Source organism: Paramisgurnus dabryanus, chromosome 21 (assembly GCF_030506205.2).
Source record: "Paramisgurnus dabryanus chromosome 21, PD_genome_1.1, whole genome shotgun sequence".
NCBI classification, from domain to species: Eukaryota; Metazoa; Chordata; class Actinopteri; order Cypriniformes; family Cobitidae; genus Paramisgurnus; species Paramisgurnus dabryanus.
Genome location: NC_133357.1, coordinates 11,980,498 through 11,995,001, shown reverse-complemented (window position 1 = coordinate 11,995,001; position 14,504 = coordinate 11,980,498). Strand labels below are relative to the sequence as shown.

Below are 14,504 nucleotides of genomic sequence, written 5' to 3'. Positions count from 1 at the left end.
GGAGGAAAAAAAGGGTGATGTCACTGCCTCCAGACGGCAGCCAATGAGAGGCGAGGGAGAGTCAGAGAGGGTGTGTTTTCCTCGCACTGCAGCATCAGCAGTGAAGGGAGGCCACAATCAATCTGACACAGAGCAGGAGACACAAGAACCTTCAGGGACAGAAGAAAACGGCAGACGGGCCAAAGGAGGACAGAAACACGAAGCTGTTGTCAGACCTGCAGAGGTAAGAGGAGAAGTTTATCTGTATGAATGTCAATAGCGTTTAGTGTCTGATGGACGTCAAATTAAATCTGTATGTGCAGATCAGTGGTGTTGGCAGATGTTCACACCTTTGAGACTTGAGGTGCTGGTTTGGTCTGTGATCCTTAAGCTTTTGCATTCAAATAACTGCAATGTTATTTGTGTCTATATGCATCTATAGTGTTAAATTGAGGTTTGTCAGTATAAAGCAGGCACATTTAATTTTCATGAACTTGAACCATCACAAGGCAAAACCCCAAGGTGTTATGATAATGGATAATAATTTGCTTTTAGGCGTATCATTTGCATGTGCCGTTAAAAAATGATTGCCTTGTTCACCAAGTTGCAGTGTCTTGTAAACAGATACGGTTCTCTTGTGAATTCGTGCATCCCATGTGATAACAGCAACAGGCTCAAACATCTTGCATATTAGTGCATCTCTACAGTAGCTGCATGCAATGGACCGGTTTCATATTATGGTCAACTCTGATTGGTTTTCATATTGACCTTGACCTTATCCAAATATTAGCTTTATTTGATGACATTTAATTGAAGCTGATATCCTCTGTATGTTTGCTAAGGCTGATATTAAAACAATTATGTAGTAACGCTCTGCTACTGTATATTATACATAAATTATGTGTCATAGATTGTCCATTATGTTTTATTAAGAGTCACTGTCCTATTAATAACGCATGTATTATCATTATACTTATGATCCATCCTCCCCATCATAAATGGGGATCTGTAGTTATGTCAATTACTCATTAGACCACAATGGTGTTGAGCGTTTCAGTGGTCTGCAGTGCTGCTCCTCGCATCGGCCGTGTCCGGGGTGTGTGCCGTATTGAAAACAAATAATGATGCTTTGATTCCAGACAGCAATAGGAAATATAGGAGAGGGATGGATTTGGGTGGGGCCTGCATTTATTTTCCATCTCTTTAATGCAGACGCACACTCACCTGGCAGTACGCCAGCATGTTTGATTCAGGGTGGGTCTGGTTCACAGCGCTCAGGTTGCAATGGTTAGGTCTGTTTGGAAAGTTTGTCATACTGTGCTGTATTTGACCGTATTAAGCTCTTCCAAAAAATACATTTTATTGCTCAAAGTCTGCTCTTTCATAGCACAGGAGACAGCAAGTCGTTTTTTAAGGTGATGAAATGAAAATGGTTATCATTTACTCACCTTCATGCACTGTATGAGTTTCTTTATTCTGTTGAACACAAAAGAAGATATTTGGGTAAATGATGGTTACTACACAGTTGATGGTACCCTTTGACTTCCATTGTATTTGTTTTTCCTACTATGGAAGTCAAGTATGCTTACCATTATGACCGTGAGTAAATTATGACATAATTTTCAATTTTGGATAAACTATTCCTAGCAGATTAAAGGGACATTCTACTTATTTTTAAAATATGCTCATTTTCTAGCTCACCTAGAGTTAAACATTAGATTTTTACAGTTTTGGAATCCATTCAGCTGATCTCCGGGTCTGGCACTACCACTTTTTGCATAGCTTAGCATAATCCATTGAATCTGATTAGACCATTAGCATCGTGCTCGAAAAAAACCAAAGAGTTTCTAAAAAAAATGCAATTTTAATTTTCCGTCGGTCTTAGTACACGATGTAACTACAGAAGAGTCAAGTTTTAAATAAGAAAAATATAGAAACTCTTTGGTTATTTTTGAGCGCGATGCTAATGGTCTAATCAGATTCAATGGATTATGCTAAGCTATGCTAAAAGTGGTAGCGCAAGACACAGAGATCAGCTGAATGGATTCCATAACGGTAAAAATTAAATGTTTAACTCTGGGGGAGCTGGAAAATGAGCATAATTTCAACAAAAGTGGAGTGTCCCTTTAAATTGCTTGGGTTTATGTGGATGGCCTGAACATTCGTGTTTAGAAGAATTTTATTAGAAATCTTTGACTATAAATTTGCAATCTGTTTTGTAATTGTAGACATTTATACTGGCAAATCTATGCACAGTGCCAGACATTTAGATCTCGTATGAAACTCAAGTTTAGACGTCTTTCTCAAAAGAAACATTTAGGCAAAATGTCATTTGTAAGCCACTTTGGATAAAAACATATTTTAAATGGTCAAAATTTGGTCACTGGGATGGTACCCTTTTAAAAAGTGCATCTTTGCACCAAAATAGCTCATATAAGTACATCAGAGGTACATACTGGTATACATATCTATACGTCTTTTCTAAGGGAACTGTCCTAGTGACAGCTTAGGACCTGTGTAAAAATATACAAGATGTATCCAACATATCATGAAAATCTGACTTTTTTCATGTTTAAGTGCTATTATTGGGTCCCCAGTGCTTCTATCAACTTAGAAAACGTGTAAAAGATCAACTCAGTAACTTAGTTTGGTAAACCATTCTGTGCAAGCATGTGAAAAAATAGGTCATTAAAATTTGGCTCCCCTTGTGATGTCAGAAGGGGATAATACCGCCCCGAATCTGCACTATCCAACCACTGCACTGCCATTTTGTGCAGAGATCAGCTCATTTGCATTTTAAAGGACACACCCAAAAACGACACAGTTATGCTCACACCTACAAAGTGGCAATTTTAACATGCTATAATAAATTATTTATATGGTATTTTGAGCTAAAACCTCACATACATACTCTGGGGACACCAAAGATTTATTTTACATCTTATAAAACTCTTGTGAAATGTCCCCTTTAAATCGACAATTTAAATTTTCACTTTTTTTTAGATGTATTGGAGAAACAATTGAGATATTACAGAGATCTCATCTGTGTTGTTTCTTACAATGCAATGCCACTAAAAAAATTAGATTCCCAGGGAAAACACATGAATATATTGAATGCACTACAAGTCACTTTGGATAAAAGCATCTGCCAAATGCACAAGTGTGGTCTTACTGTAATAAATACTCGCATACCACAATCATCTGTTCTGTACAAATACTGTCGCTCTGCGAGAAAAAATACGATCAGCCACCGCAAAATCTTCTCCGCAGAGGCCTAGACTTTAATTGAGCTGTATGCACAGATGGACGGACGATCTGGAGAGATTTAAGAGAGATGAAAGAAAGGATGAAGAGGGCGGGGTCATGTTTGACAGTCAAAGCCCTTGCGCGGGCCGATAATATATGTGCACTTATGCCGTGTGAGGAGGATCGACAGAGAGAGAGAACGGGTGCAAGGTCAACAAGAGAACGGTCTACAGAAACAGGGAGGGGTCTATTAAAAGAATAGCCAAGGAAAGAAGCCATCACTCTCTGCATCTGTCTCTTTAATAGCCTGCGTTTGACGTGCACAACGGCATCAGTGCAGCATGCGATGAAATAACATTGGTGTTGAAAACGCAGCGTTTTGTAAATGTGGAGCATCTGTAAAAGAGAAGCTCTGGGGATGAACAGCGCAGTCCGTTAGTCGCTGCAGCAACCTGTTATTGCCTGAGGGCTTTGGTGTGGTTGGCACATCCTGCGCCCGCAACACACACGGCGGGGAAACATCCCCCTGTTTAAAATGCCCACGAGCCCACTGCTGTGACTGTGCCGACCGGTCTATTTTTACTGTGAAACAGACACATTTGTTGTAATATCTGCGAAGCTGGATCTGTGCAGATAGGAATGGGGTTACAGTGGCAATGCAGGGATGTGCAGGATTCATTGGTTGATATGAAAGCAATGGCAAGTTGCTAGAGACGATGGTGATGAGTGGCAATGTGTCTCTAGCTGTATATAACAAAACATTGCATTTACATCTCACATTTGGCAAACAAATTTATCCAAAGTCACCTACAGTGCATTCAGTCTATGCATGAGTTTATTAGTATGTGTGTTGGGAATTAAACCCACATCCTTTTGTGCCGTTAACACAACTGGGTGTTTCTAACGAAATCCAGAGTAAGAATGTGTCCAGCATCAGATTTTTTTTAAAAGCCCTTGAAGCCTATTTTTTGCACATATAAGATTAAGGTCTGCACTTACTTTAACCATTATTTTTAGAGGATTTAAAACATATTTCCTATAGAATTATTTAAATTTTTTATATTATCATTATAAAAAATTATCATTACCGCAACATGATATTACATTAAATATATGCATTTACAAACTCATGTTTCGGTAATGAGAACTAAAAAGTTGTCTAGGTACTATGACAATTTTTTTTTTAACTTTTATCTGGAGAGAAAAAATAAGAACTGCTTACCTGGTAGCCATCTTGAGTGTCACAGTCAATTATGTCCCTTCCAACAAATTTTTGTTTTTTTGTTTTTTGTTAGTTCATTGAGGGCTTAAACAATGATTGAAAATTGTTGCAGAGGATGAGAAAATGTATATTCCTTATTATTGTCTCTACATTCACCAATGATGACCAAATAGCACACGTTTCTTTACTGTAAATGTTTATAGTATAACATGCACTGAAGCTTTTTATTTTTTAGATTTTTTAATTATAAATATTTCCATGTCAAAGACCCAACATTCAGTCATGGACACGTTGCGGTAATTAAAATTTTCCCCTTAAATGTGGAAAAAACAACAAATGTGGTTTGTATGATGTCATTTGAAATCATGTGCATGTTTTTTTAATATTACTTTGCATTTACTTTTTTTTATAAAAATGTTTCATGACACCTCATGAGTCCAATTTTGTGAGAATCAACCAACTCCGCTACATTAACATCAGCTTGACTCTAAAAATCCTGGGTTGTTGTTACCCAACCATGGGTTGTAATAACCCAGTATTCAGTTACTTTAACCCAACGATGAGTTCTGATAAATAATTACTAAAAAAAATTCTGTAGAAATTACAATGTTATTGCAGCTGGGTTGCCGGTAACTCACTGTAGATTTAAATTTATGTTATTTACTGGCAAGAGTTTGTTCAAAGTTAAATGAACATTAAGCATTTACAAGTCTTTGTCTTTACAGAGTAAAACTAAAAAACAGCATCAAGCAAAACATCCAAAATCTGAAGCAAAAAACTGAAAAAAGGTTGATAATGATTTCTGGTTCCCAGAATGCTTGGCATGAGGTTTACAGGTTTTATTCTGTAAAGATAAAGACTTGTTAATATTTAAAATTTATTTAACTTTGAACAAACTTTTGCCAGTAAATAACATAAATTTAAATCTGGTAAATTACCGGCAACCCAGCTGCAATAACATTGTAATTTCTCAGAATATTTTTACAGTGTAGGCATGCGTTAAAAATACCCCAGCATTTATTTATGCCAACAGCTGGCATTTATTTTAAAGAAAGCAGAACTTTGCTGCATATTTTTGCTTTGCAATACATAAACAATAGTCCAATTGTTTAAAATTATGAATTTAAACCGCCTCACAAAGAATGCATATGCTTGTAAAACAGATGCACTTGGATGCAAATTGCATTGGATAAAAGCATCTGCCAAATGCATAGATGTAAAAATAAGTTTGTTACAAAATCGTAAAAATAAAGTTAGAAAAACATTTGATGTTTGCAGATGCCACTTGTTGTCATACAATGCAATGACTTCACAAAATAACAACAGTTAAGTTTAGACTGTCTAAATATTTCTGGGGCCACAGTAAGTGCCCTTACCAAAATTACCCATGTTTTAACCATGGCTTTTTGGTCTATTGATTACCATTGCAGCCATGGTTTTACTACAGTAACCATGTTTTTCAGTTTTAAATTGTAGTACAACATTATTTTTTGTAAGGGTGAAGGCCAGAAAAAAACTTATTTAAGTATTAAAGCAATATGCATTAAATAGTTTGAATGGAGAGAACATGAGAGTGTCATTATTAATAAGAAATCAATTTGTATCCCATAAAAAAATGTCAGTTTTAATGTAAATGTGTTAAAGCACAAAGATCTGCCTAGCTTTGAATACTCAGCTTTATAACTTGCTCTATAAAGAAAGTCTCTCAAGCTTTGAATTTTGCTCGCCAAGGCCGTCCTTTATTCACGCATTGCCAGGCAGAAAACACACGTCTCTCAACCTTAATCAGAGTAATGGCTTCTCAAGAATAAATTGCGATTTTTTTATACTCCACACACAAAGCTTCACAAAACGAAACCAATCATGCAATTGAGACTGTAATGCGGCGCTCACAAATAGCAAAATGAAGAACGGTGGCAGAGGTCACTTTAAATCTGCCACTTCTCGCTAGATTTAATCACAGAAAAGCAGACACAAGTTTGATGATAAAACATAAATAAACCGACGTTGTAATAAACTGTGCTAAATCATCTAGTGACCATGTAGAGCAAAGGATGAGATATTGTATATACTATTAAGAATCCTCTTCATTGAATTTGAATAAAGTAAAAGAACTGGTAACAGTAAAGTACAGCTGTGCTAAAAACAAGTGCAGCTTGACTGTCATTTCCTCCCACAGTTGTGTGAATTAAAGCTGTGTCTTTGTCCGACAAACATCTCCCCCAACTTATTATCTCCTTTAAAAGAAAGACGCATTATTGACCAAATGATTGTGTCAACTCGACATGAATATCTCCTTTGTGAGGGGTCTCTGTTGTCTTGTAATGCTATTGAGATGAAGTTGTTAGCAGGGTCATGAGTTACCAGAAACAGCAACATGCCTGCGTTTTCTAAACTCATTTGAATATTAACAAAACAGGAGCGCGTGTTCATTTGATTCCTACATCTGCAGTGAATCACTTTTCATCATATTTATACATCACCACGATGAGAATCTGTTTTTTTTATTTTGAGATGACCTGCACTGACCATATTGTGACTGTGGGCTGACAGTCTGGTGGATTAATGACTGTATAGGGATTAAACCAGGCATCCACAGATCTGTCACTGCCTTCTCATATAATCATTCGATTTTACACATTATCGTGTCATTGCGTGTTGATTTTGAGTTTGTATCAATAAAAGGGACAACACAAGATATGTTTAAACCACACAAAGTGTGTTGTTCCAAAAATAAAACAGAGATGTGTTAAGGAAAACACATTAGATGACTAGACACAAGATGTGTTATTTTAACACATTCATTTTAAGAGTGTACAAGCTTATTGTGAAGTATTACTTCTTCTGTGTCGACCTCCATCTGGCTTATGGTCCCAGACAAGACTGCAGGAGCCTATACCTAGATTCACGGGGAAATGTGTGACTTTATTGTTGCGCCTTAGTCATGCTTTTTCATTTCCGTTAAATTCTGAAGAAAATAATTAAAGGAACACGCCCACATTTTGGGAATTTAGCTTATTTGCCGTATCCCCCAGAGTTAGATAAGTCCATACATACCTTTCCTATCTCCATGCGTGCTGTAACTCTGTCTGACGCAGCCCCCGCTAGCTTAGCTTAGCACAAAGACTGGAAGTGAATGGCTCCAGCTGGCATAAAGCTCCCAATAAGTGACAAAATAATGCAGAAATTTTCCTATTTATGGGTTGTGATTTGTATAGTCACACCGTGTACAAATAACAAGGTCATAAGAGACACAGCCATCTTTTAACAGTATACATACTGGGAACTATATTCTCAGAAGGCGAAGCACTGCTACTCCGCCCAAGTAGCATATTATATGCAAATAAAAACTATACAAATCACAACACATAAATAGGAAAATGTTTGCGATGTTTTGTCACTTATTGGGAGCAGTATGCTAGCTGGAGCCATTCACTTCCAGTCTTTGTGCTAAGCTAAGCTAGCGGGGGCTGCGTCAGACAGAGTTACAGCATGCACGGAGATGAGAAAGGTATGGACTTATCTAACTCTGGGGGATACGGTGAATAAGCAAAAATATTCCCAAAATGTGGGCGTGTTCTTTTAATGGTCAAAGATTACCATGTTTTAATAGTAAAAATACATGTTGCACAGTGACTCAGGTGGTAGCACTGTTGCCTCATAGCAAGAAGGTCCCTGCTTTGCATGATCTCCCCCTGGGTTTACTCCAGGTACTCCGGTTTCCTCTCACAGGCCAAAACATGCAGGTTATGTAGTCTTGGTTTTGGTCTTGGTCGGGTCTCCATAGATCAAATCTTGAACCAATGTTTTGATCATAATGTTCTTGACTCAAATATTTCCAGTCTTTTGCTAAGACTCCAGTGGAGATGCGTGAGCTGCACTGTTTGTTGTTTTTGTGACAGGCCTGGGGCTTTGTGTGTTTGCTCTAGCGACGTTAAAGCGTTATGTCAGGCATGATATATTCATTACTGCCGGATCGGTGCTCTAGTAAGTGTGATCCACATGCACTCTATGCTAATTGAATCTTACCTACAGTGTCTTAATATTTCATAGCGCACACACACACACCAATCATCTAGTAACACACATTAATACCTGTAAATGGTGGGTCAAGATCCATTTGGATTGAAGATCTTCAATAGAGATGAGTGTTGTTTTTCTTAATAGACATTGAATGAATTAGACATTAATTGTAGTGTTGATGCAGTGGTTGTGATATTGTGCTAAAGTTGTGTTTGACTAAACCCCCCACTTTTGTTGTCAGACAAGCAGCAGTTCTGCCCACAGACGTACCACTGTGATACACTTTAACATACAGTACTATCATATACAGTTGATCAGTCCCTAAACATGCTTCAACAATGTTTCTATTGTAAACAATTATAGCTCTTAGAAATATTATTATTATTATTATTATTATTATCAGGACTGAATGTGACCCTGTTGGTGAAATCCAGGCTAAAGTCTCGTAATCTAATGAGATTAGGAGCATCGACGTTTGATTTCACTCATTGATGTCACATTGATTTTAATGTTTGACATGACCACTCAGTCAGTATTAAAGAGATAAAGATTATATTTTCTCTACATTATGTAAGATGATTTTATGTATAAATCTCAAAGCAATGACTTTGGCTGGGTTTTCACAGGCTGGGTCACATTGTTGAAAATCAGGGTTTCTGCATGCATCCCAATTTAGATGTCATGTGACTCTAACCTACATTTATTTAACTTTGCAGTAATGCCACGGAATAGCTAAGTTTTAAGATTGCCATGTAGCAAGAATGGGAAATTTTAACAAAATTGTTTATATTGAAACATATATTTGTGCTAAGAACAGAAAAGTCTTTATGTTTGCCTTTGTTACAATAAGTCAACACCCCAGACATCCAGACGGCAGACGACTCTGTGCCGGATCTGCGCTCAAGTCAGCAGCTCTGGTGTGGATCCAGTGTGATCTTGCCCGGAGTTGTCTGCTGTCTGGGCAACAATTGAATGCTATAATCCTGGAGGCACACCAACACTTCACGTTTTCCGACTCAATCACACCTAAATTCACTCATCAGCTCATTTGTAGGGATTCCAAGATGGGAAATGATATGGGAAACGTTCAAAATTTCAATTTTATATATATAGCGCTTTTCACAATTGTTTACAGTAATTGCATCAAATCAAAAATACAGAAAAATCTGAGGACAACAAAAGTAGCAAAGTACAGTGGCTAAGATTAAACCGTACCTTTGAGCGATTAATGTAACGTATAGAATAAAGTTAAGCTAATGTCAGGTGTCTTCCGAGGGGTTGAGAAAACTCCTAGGAGAAAACCCCTTTATGAAAAAAAGTCCTAGGGACAAAAAACCCTTGAGAGAGAGAGCCAGACATAGCTGATCCTATAAAATACATATATATTATATATTATACCACGGGTCTGTTGAATGCTGCATTCTGATTGGCTGAGAAATGTTCAATGGGTGTTGATTATTTTTCTGTAAACCTTACACCTAACTTGTTAAATGTCTTAAAAATAGGCACCAGAGCAATGTTTGTGGTAACTGTGGTATAAGCGGAATAATTGACTCCGGTCCATTGAATTATTTGAAAATAATGCACACCTGCGGTGTAACGCATTACCACCTTGGTGTGCATTATTTTCTTATAATTCATTGGCCTGTCGTCAATTATTCCTTACCTAAATTATAAAAAATGGGAATTTAAAACTTTTACTTTTTTATTAAAATTTAAAGGAAACGGTTGGTTGTCTCTGGGCAGACTAGGCGATTCAGTAGAAAAAATACTATATATTAAGTACTATATATTAAAATACTATATATTAAATACTATACTATAGGGGTAGGCAATAAATCGCCTGTGACTCTTGTGCAACGTTTACTACACAGAGCCGTATTTCAAGGCGATTGGTCCATGATTATGAACATGGTTTTGCCTAGCTTCTCTGTAAAATACAGCTGTGTGTAGTAAATGTCGCTCCATTTGAAAGCGGGTGATGGCGATTTATTACTAATCACAAAACTGGCTTTACTCGAATTTGTTGCCCCCCCCCTACTATACTATAAAATTGGTTGGTGGTCGCTGGGCAGACATCGGCTGGGCATTACAATGTTGGGAGGCCAGTAGATGACTGGTGTGATGAGCTTCACAGGAACTGGGTCTGTTAGTCTCAGTGTCCTCGGGTTTGAGGACATGACACTGTTGTGCACTGTTGGTGTGCCTTCAGAAACAGGGTTGGAAAATGCTGCTGTAATTTGCTCGACTCTCTGTCGTACAACAAATTTGTTACGCACAACATCACCTCCTCCTTGTTTTGATTTTCGCACTCGTATAATGCAAATGACACTATGCAAATTGGCACGTAATCACTATCTGTGCTTTTGCGAAGATGTCGATCCAAGATTAGGAAAACGCATTATGTGCTTATTATACAGGAATACTTTCTGATATCTTATTTCTTGCATATCCTGCTCTCAAATTGTTTCAGTACAATATCAACGCTTTGCTTTACCTGCTATTTAGCAGCGTCTGTGTGTCTGCGTGTCTTACATTTGAATTTTCACCGGCTCGGTCTTGCATATCATGTATTTTTGCAGGCAGTAGATAACTAGGTCTGAACGTCTGATGTTGATGTTCTTCTGCAGTGAGAAGTCTGTGCAGCTGCAGTGCACCACTGCAAAATTAACTGCGTGCAGACTTTAGGGAAAAAGAAACTGATAAACAACAAACTGGAGAGATGTTATTGTGAATGCATGCTTAAAAAATAAAAGGGCAAGAACAAGTGGAAATTGAAAAGGACAGTTAGGTTTAACCAAGGAGTTAATGGTAGCAAATGGGGGGGGGTGCAAAAAAAGTCTTTATTATGTGACAAAGGAACAGAAAAATGAAGAGGACGAGAAAGAGGAGAGCAATGCAGGGTCATAAACCATGCTAACAAGCTTACTGGGATAATTACGCAGTTGGACAATCAAATGACCTGGGGGAGGGGTTGGGTGTGGCCGGGACGAGTGCAGGATGAAGTCACACGTTTCCGATGAAAGAGTGTCGTAAAGGGACAGAAAATGATTTCTGAAGGGAGCCAAGGGAGCAGAGCCGGGAGGATGGTTGGAAATGAATGTTTATGCGTTGCAAAGATGGAATAAAACTAGATTTATATTTAAAAGAGAGCAAGTGTGAGAGAGAGATGATGCCCATTGCCATTAAAATGTCAACACTGACAGTGATAAACTACGACACACACTTGAAAATCAAAAGCATGCACACTATAAGATGCCACTAGCGCATCCCCCCACTCCCGCTGCAGAAAAACAACATCCTGCTTATCTCATCAGCTTCGCCTTTCTAATTATTAAAAATCCTTTAGCTGGTTAAATAAAACTCTTGCATGGCAAAATGCATAATATTTACATGATGAGACTCACTACCATCTCCTTAAGGCTAGCCGAGTACCACTGCGTTTGTTGTCAGACACTTTCTGTTCTCTTTTCGCACACGCGCCCTTCCAATATTTAGTCTTGCTCTCAGCTGGTTTTCTTCTCCTGCAGAGACGCTGCCACCTGTCTGGTTTATTTTTTAAGGATTAGACATGCGTTTCAGTGCCCCTCTTGTGTATGAGAAACTACAATAAGGTGTAAATTCGTGTGACATGTAAGCTGCTATTGCTATGGCTGCGGTTCACACGCTCTATTAAGCGTCGTGGAAAGCTTAGCTTCCCACTGCAGTTTCTCCACGGCCCGAACCGGATCTCTGAGTACATCTCTCCGATCGCCTCTATTACAAAAACAACAATGCTCGTAATTTGATCACCTCTAATGTGGCTGATAATGTCCCTTATTTCTTGGATGTGGAAGTTGGGTAACCTCATTTTGAAGAGTGGAATTGACACTGGGTCAGATATGCTGACCAATCCTGACTGAGTCAGGCACTTTGGAACAAAATGGATTATGGAGAGCATCATTGAATCTTAATTGCATTACGGTAAAGATATGCCGGCGTTTCCATGCTTTTTCTTTGTTCCATCTGTTCTAGTGGAACTACACGTGTGTGTGTGGGAGCGTGTGTATGTGTGGGTGTTTGTTGGATGACACCCCATGGCTTGTGATCTGTATTTATTTTTTGCAGAATATCTAAGAAAATGCGATATCGTGTGAGGTCATGTAACAAATCAGCATAAAGAGGTCTCCATTTATATACAGCGGGGAAAATTAGTCAAATATTGAATTCATACAAAGAAATCAGAACATTTAAGTATACAAGTTGAGTCATAATAAATAAAGTGAAATGACACAGGGAATAAGTATTGAACACAAGAAGAGAACAAGGTGCAAAATGGCATAGTAAGCCAGGAGATCACCTGAAATCTGTCAGTATTGAAAGAGAAACCCCGCCCCCCCATCAGCACTAATTGATATCAGCTGCTTTAGTCCTAATTGCTGGCCTATAAAGGCTTCTCATTACCCAGGAGGCACACAGAAAAGACTTCATGATGGGTAAAAGGAAAGAATTCTTTCAAGATTTTCGTTATCTGATCATTGAAAAGCATTTTGATGGCAATGGTTATAGGCGCATTTCCAGAATGCTGAATGTTCTTGTGAGCACTGTGGGGGCCATTATCCGGAAATGGAAAGAGCATCACTTCACCATAAACCGGCTACGTTCAAGTGCTCCACGTAAATCACCTGTCCGAGGAGTCCAAATAATAATCAGGAGAATTCTCCAAGAACCACTCGGGCAGAACTCCAGGAAGATCTTGCATACTGTTGTTTCAAAGAAAACTATAAGCAATGCACTGAAAGCAAAATGGAACTTTTTGGCAGTCATTCTACAAACCATGTTTGGAGAAGAAATGGCACTGCCTCCCACCCTTAGAACACCATATCAACAGTTAAGTTTGGGGGTGGCAGACTTCATATTATTGAAGGCAGGATGAATGGAGAAATGTACCGGGACATTCCGGATAAAAATCTGCTGCCATCTTCCAGAAAGCTGAAAATGAAAAGAGAGTGGACATTTCAGCAAGACAATGATCCCAAACACAAGGCCAAGGAAACAATGAAGTGGTCAGTCAATCACCTGACCTAAACCCAATAGAAAATCTATGGAGAGAACTGAAGATCAAAGTTCATAAAAGAGGTCCAAGGAACCTTCAAGATTTAAAGACCATTTGTGTGGAAGAATGGGCCAGAATCACTCCTGAGCAATGCAGACGACTGGTCTCTCCATACAAGAGGCGTATAGAAGCTCTAATCACCAACAAAAGCTTTTCTACAAAGTATTAAATAAAGTGTTCAATACTTATTTCCTGTGTCATTTCACTTTATTTATTGTGACTCAACTTGTATACTTAAATGTTCTGATTTCTTTGTATGAATTCAATATTTGGCTTGATCACTACATCTGGTGGATATTTTGTGTTTGAATCACATGTTAATGTAAACTTGTGAAATGATAATGGTTTGAGTTTGCAAGTCAACTTAAAATTAGATTTTAATGCAACTTTTGTAAACTGAAAATGATATACAAACATGGGAAAAGTAGAGATCACGTTGCCAGTCTCTCTGCCATCTGCATTGACCTAAAACATAACTATGATTCAGTTATTGCAAATCTTTGCCCATTTGCAATGTTTCGATTATTTCGATTTGTTTTGGTTGCGTGGCAGTAGTTCTTAACTAGCGTGTTGTGACCCTGAAATGGGTTGCAGGTTTGTTCTGGGCCTGAGGACTACAGATGGAAAATCATGCTGGATGCAAATACAACAACCCAATGAGCCATATAATTATGCTTAGTTTGAAATAGCAAAATCACCTTTTCAGAGAAAAAAGAAGCCCCTACTAATTTCTTTTGTTGTTGGTGTCAAACGCTGTGCATCCAGGCAAACTTACATGTGGTCAATGCTAGCCAAATTAAATATACAGCCAACATGGAGAAGCTGACATGTTAATTGATTATAAATGTATAAATCCCAATAATTGTTAAGACAATGAATTATTTAATGAATGTTCTATTACATTGTTTTTGTTTTTAAAAAGACTGTAATCTTTTATTG

General features: G+C 38.0%; 1 protein-coding gene across 3 annotated transcripts in view; it reads left to right on the top strand.

Moving 5' to 3' along the window:
- Positions 1–14,504, top strand: part of l1cama (L1 cell adhesion molecule, paralog a) — a 67,441-nt gene continuing 52,937 nt past the window's right edge. For 2 of the 3 annotated variants that reach the window (XM_065285597.2, XM_065285595.2), the window contains exon 1: positions 1–223. The gene's annotated coding sequence lies outside the window, so the exon portion shown is untranslated. The remainder of the gene's footprint in view (positions 224–14,504) is intronic. The other variant, XM_065285598.2, reaches the window with a different exon arrangement.